Raw genomic sequence first — 5,644 nt, 5'->3', positions numbered from 1 at the left:
CCTCATCAGAATGTGACCCTGGAGAGGGTAATCCAACTCCCTACATCAACACCATAGCTTCTGAACCATCATGGCACGTCATAACAAGGTACCGCGAACGAGTGAAAAGCAAGGAAAAGCCCCAGTGGGGTACTGCTCACCAACTTTTAGGCTTTTCATACGCTATACTTGCGTGGAAACCGGGCTTTGCGAGGCAAGGGTAAGTGGAAATCGCTGGGAAAGGCCTTCCTCCTACAACGGACATAAATAGGCTGATGGTGTTGAAAAGACTTGCCAATTGCTTGCGCGTTAAAAGCCTTACTCTCGTATACGGAGATGCATCGACCTGAACCAAACGACGCCTGTCGCGAACGCGCCCAAGGAAACGCAATGGTCATATTCGCAACGTCCACACCATGCGGACGTGATTTGTACCAAATCAAGTGTGAGCTTCAAGTTGAGGTGCATTTCTGAATACGGGGCTTAGTGTTGACAAGTATAGGAATCACTTGACTGGAGACAAAAGCTGGCTGCTCACCTTGCGCCCCCCAATTTCGCGAATGTCCTGCATTTTTAGTGTTTTACGTTTTTACTCTTAATTAGTCTTATTGTCTTGTTCTTTCACAATGTGTAAAAATAATAGAAGAACAAAAACATATTGAAAAAGAGATGATCAATTATTATTAAAGGTACCTATAAAGATAACGAAAGAAAATGAATTAGTGTACCCCCTAAAAGCAAGGTTAGTGGCGTGCGGCTTGTTCAAAACCATAACTCTGCTTGGCTTATCTTGTGTGCGCAGCTATAATAGCATCCGCTAACTCTCGGTCCGCTATCTCTACAAATCCCTGGTAGTGGTCTGGAATTGCGTTACTGATGCACCGTCGACTTTTAACGCGATTAGCGTTGTTAGGACACCTCACGGATTTTCTGGGATGATTGCGTGTTTGTAGGCTTCTAACTGTTTTTCCGCCGACTTGGGGGTCACTGGGTGGTCCACGGTCTCGTGGGTGGACCGTCGGCCTGCGGTTCCGATGGAAACGTGTTCGAAACTAACCGCTTGACAAACTCGGGTCACTATTTATGCGCTGCTGGGTGTGTGCCGAATTTCAGTGAACCTCTTTGACGCTAACTTGCATCACTGGGCAGGTTTCCAGATGGTCAGAAAAAGTCGATGTCCAGACACCCTAAAAGTCAGTCGATTTCCGGAAAGATCAGTGAATAGAACAAACCATTTCAGCACCATAAAAAGCACTGCTTCAATAATAAGTGCATACTGTTAGCGCTGATATCGCAAAAATTGAATGTTACGGTTTAACGGGAATACTGAGACTGTATAATCAAACGTGGTGACTTGGTTGGTGACTCCTACACTATGGCGTACTATAGGTGCCCTTACAAGGGTTTTCATTTCGCTTGTAACGCGAACGCATCCTGCAGGCAGTGCCATCCTAATAATAGTGATAGTACTATCGTATTGCACTCGTTCAGGTGAACCTATCTTCTTTGCATAGTCGTATCTACCGGGGGGGGGGGGGGGGGGGGGGGCATGAGGGGAATTTGCCGCCCACTGTCAAAAGTGTGTGTAGGGGGGGGGGGAGGGGCAAAGTATGTCATTTTCCCCTCCACTTTTGAAAGCGGGCACGTTCGGCTGCGTGATGGAAAGTCCAACAAAAGTAGAGCTAAAGCTAAATTTTCTTTCTTAATAGAGTCCCCACACGAGTAGTGCTTTTCTTTGCTACGCATCCACTGCTTGGAGAGCGAGGATCGTCTTTTCTGCTTTCTCCGGACGTCGACGACGCGCGGGATTCGCCATACACCCTCGCGTTGCTGAGAACGCCTGGCGCTGAGCAGTTCCCGCTTGAACAAATGCCAGTTTGCGCAACTTGCATCATGGCCAGTTTTTTTGGGACATCTATATCCGTATTCGAATCAGCTTGTTACATTTAACCTGCGCGCGAGGCGGAGGTCCAGATAAAGCATCATAATCAGCCGCGCCCAACGATTGGTGTGCCTTGCGGCATGAAATCTTTGGATTATCAATTGCTGGAACTCTTGATCTCAATCTGAGTTTCTGTACTCAGTTAGTTATCGCCATCAAAAATATAATCAAACCTCTTCCAGGTATAACTCTCGAATTTCATTTTGTAATCACGACTTATCGTACATATGATCGTGCAAATTCCCTTGGTTGAACACGCAGAGCCATTTCAATACCAATAGAACACTGACTTGAATTTTTTCTAAAGGCTTGTGTCACTTCTGACTTTCACAATTTCATTGTCAGGTTGTTTCTAAATAACAGCTAGACTATTGCGTGTTTCCCGGCAGGAAGAAAAGCCACAGATATTTCGTATTTTGAAAAAGAATGAAGGTCACTTTTTGTTGACGTGTATTAAAAATTTGCACTCTGTAGGTTGCTTATGTGCTCTGAAAACAGGCATTCAATAGTCAATTTCTCCCAATTTTCATGCGTTGTACACGCCATTTAGTTGTTTTCCCCCAGTATCCTCAGCAAAATATGCGGGGCATGGTGTGTATATTTATTCGAAGTATGAAGGAATGTTCTGAGTGACTATAGCCAGATTTCCTTATTCTGTGTAGGTTCATTACAGCGTTTGTAGAAGGTCACTGATTGAAATGTTCCAGAGTGGCATACTGCCGTTAATCAAAATGCTTCCCAGACTACTGAAACAACAGCACGAGAGACGGTTGAAATCTCGTAAAAATAGAGATAATTTTAAGCGCAATATGTTGCGGAACTTTCTCTTTCCTGCTTTAAATGCAAGTGTTGCAGATAACTACTAGACCCCCGTTTTTCCATGTGCTTTCGTGCATCATACGAAATTCATAGTTTTTTGTTTCTCCAGTGTCCTCGGTGAGCTAAACAAGGCATCTTGTTTATATTTCGGGAAAATGAGGGTCATGTATGGCCAGTGTGTAGGCAATGTTCCAAATGGCTGGGTTAAATGCGTATTTTTCAGTAGAACATGTACGCATGTGGCCCATAGCGTTATTAGTCTGTTCTACGAGCGGTGTAAAACTTAGACGGCTGCAATGGCATAATTACAACTATACAACTGAGATCAAATTTGGCGAACATAAGAGGTACAAAATACCCAGATCACGCGCGATGGTAAATGCGTGTTGATCAAATACAGCGCTAAAGAAATTGCAAGCAAGTGTTCGAAAGTGTCACACTGCTGTTATTCTAGGTTTGCCAATGTCCCAAGAGAACGCTGTATTTCAGAAATTTTGCACTTTGAAGTACCAGGCAGCATGTTAAGTGGGTAGTGTCGCGTTGCTTTAACGTTTCTGGCTCATTTCGAAGCATTACGAATAACTATTGAACCCTCTCTTTTTTTACTTTTTCATGCGTTACACATGAGTTTCGCCTGGTGTTGTCACTGAACTAAACTAGTCCGCTTCGGTACGTTTGGTGACTGCAAGAACAAGTTAATGGGTGATGTGTAGGTGAAGTTCAGAATAGATGGGTAATTGGTGCTCTCGCAATAAACTACGTATGCAAGCACTCTAGAGTGTTATGAGCGCGTCTAACGAACGGGGAAGGATTGAGCTCGCGGCCCTGGTAGAACTATAAAAGCCACCAAAGCTCAATTTAGCCAAAATTTGTGGTACGCTATGGAAACTGTGCGAAGTAAAATGTGGTTGGATCAAAAACAGCCTTTGTAAAAAAATTATTATTCAAGTGTTAGCGCGTGTCACATGGCCGCTATCAGCTATGCTAGCTACCCCATGTCCCGATATAGCCGTAGCTTACAACACGTTTATGTATTGTGGAAAAGGGATGGAGAACAGGGTAACGGCAATGTGCGACAAATTTTTACGTTCCTGGTCCTCTTAGAAGCATTGCACATAATTACTAAGCCGTCGTGTTTCTTTCCTTATTTTCAGGCGTGATTAGATGTTCCGACTTGGTTTCAGCGATGTCCTCGTTGAACTAAACAAGGCGTTTTGTTTACATTCGGCGAATATGATGCGCGCGTTGTGGACAACACGCAGATAAACTACATATACAGGGGACTAATTATGACATTTGCAGTAAATTACGCAGTCAAGCGATTCGGAATTTTATGAATGTATTTTTCGAAAAAAGAATTTATACCATTGCGCCTAGGAGAACTTTGAATTCAACCGATATCAAACCTAGCGGAAATTCAGTGGGAGGGGGGGGGGGGGAAGGGAAGACACCATGGTAAATCATCAAGCTAGCAACCAACTAGCCTATCCAAGTATCTTAACCATGATAAATGCTATGGCGAGGTAACATGTGTGTTGATGAATTACTGGCTTTTTAAAAATTCCCAAAAAGAAGGGCAAAAGAAAAGTGGGCAAGTTTTCAAACGGAACAGTCATACGGGCGACATTTTAAAGTTTGCGGTACAATTACAAGAAAGTGAAACATTTATTGCAGCTGTTCAAAAGAAACAGCTTCGCTAGAAATCGAGTTGTACTTCTCCAAGGTCGTACACAACTGTTGCATTTTTTATTGTGAATATTGCAAGTAATTTATGTTGATAGCACTTCGCTGCGTATAACCTCGGCAATACTATTACCTAAACTAGCGATGCATTTATGCTGTTGTCTTAAGCACCAAGTACAATTCTTTGGTTAATTATTAAAATTGCTTGTCGGAAATGTGCATTTTTTATGCATGCTGTACTGCTGCTACTGGGTGGGATCCGGGACCTCTGTGAGGCACTCATTGCCTTTTGTTCCTGCATAAACGTTTTGATATATATTGTCTCGAAAGCAGTTAGTTTTGGGGGCACAGTCTAGGTGGCCCGATGGCTCGTAGCTTTGTGTGTGCTGTGTTCTCGGCGCTCAGTTTGTGTTGAAGCTATAGACAGCACGAAGGTCACTTCGCTCGCTGCTACTGCCGCGCTGCCTCACGCCAGTGTCTTGACAGCGAGTGTCCGCCGGCATCGAGTTTGATGCGTGCATGTCTGCCTGTGCGCACTGACACCATGCTTTACACCAGATTTACAAGTTTATAAGGCTGATAAAACTACTATCCTTATTTATTATGGCTGTCTACTAATTTGCAATTTGATATCGCAATCGATGCTCGATTCGCAATCGCTATCGGTACACCACTGCTTCTTTGCTTCTTTTCCCGGGCTTTGACATCGATTTATGGCTATGTAGACGTTGTGACGGGTCTACCACACAGCGGTGCAGCAGAGAGGGGAAGCATGAAGAACATGTACAAGGTATAGAAGAGTTACAGCCATAAAATACCTCTCGCCAAATAGACAAGGTGGGAAATCTGTTGAAGCGCTAACATGCATGGTCATGTTCCATTACTTCTGTACGTATACCTCTGCCCACGCTGTTTCCTTCACCACTCGCAAAACGTCGCATCAGTTCCGCAAGTCATCACTTGATCCACGTCGCATACCATGAGACCATGGAACTTGCGTTTGCATTTAGGCAGGAGGTGCAAACTTGTTCGTGTGTCGCAAACAAAATAGAACTGCGCGAACAACGTGTTTTGTTGGATAATATTTAGTTTAGTAGAACGATTAAAGAAAACTTCGCTTAATGTAAATTACAGGAAGTGCGTTGGATCTGTCGCAAATTTTTGCTCCACGCGCTCATCTGGCAACGTACCCCTTTCTTTGGCTATACCGATATCCAGAGT

This window comes from Dermacentor andersoni, chromosome 4, assembly GCF_023375885.2.
Source record: "Dermacentor andersoni chromosome 4, qqDerAnde1_hic_scaffold, whole genome shotgun sequence".
In the NCBI taxonomy this organism is placed as follows: domain Eukaryota; kingdom Metazoa; phylum Arthropoda; class Arachnida; order Ixodida; family Ixodidae; genus Dermacentor; species Dermacentor andersoni.
The sequence above is the reverse complement of the archived record's forward strand: the minus strand, read 5'-3'. Positions refer to the sequence as shown.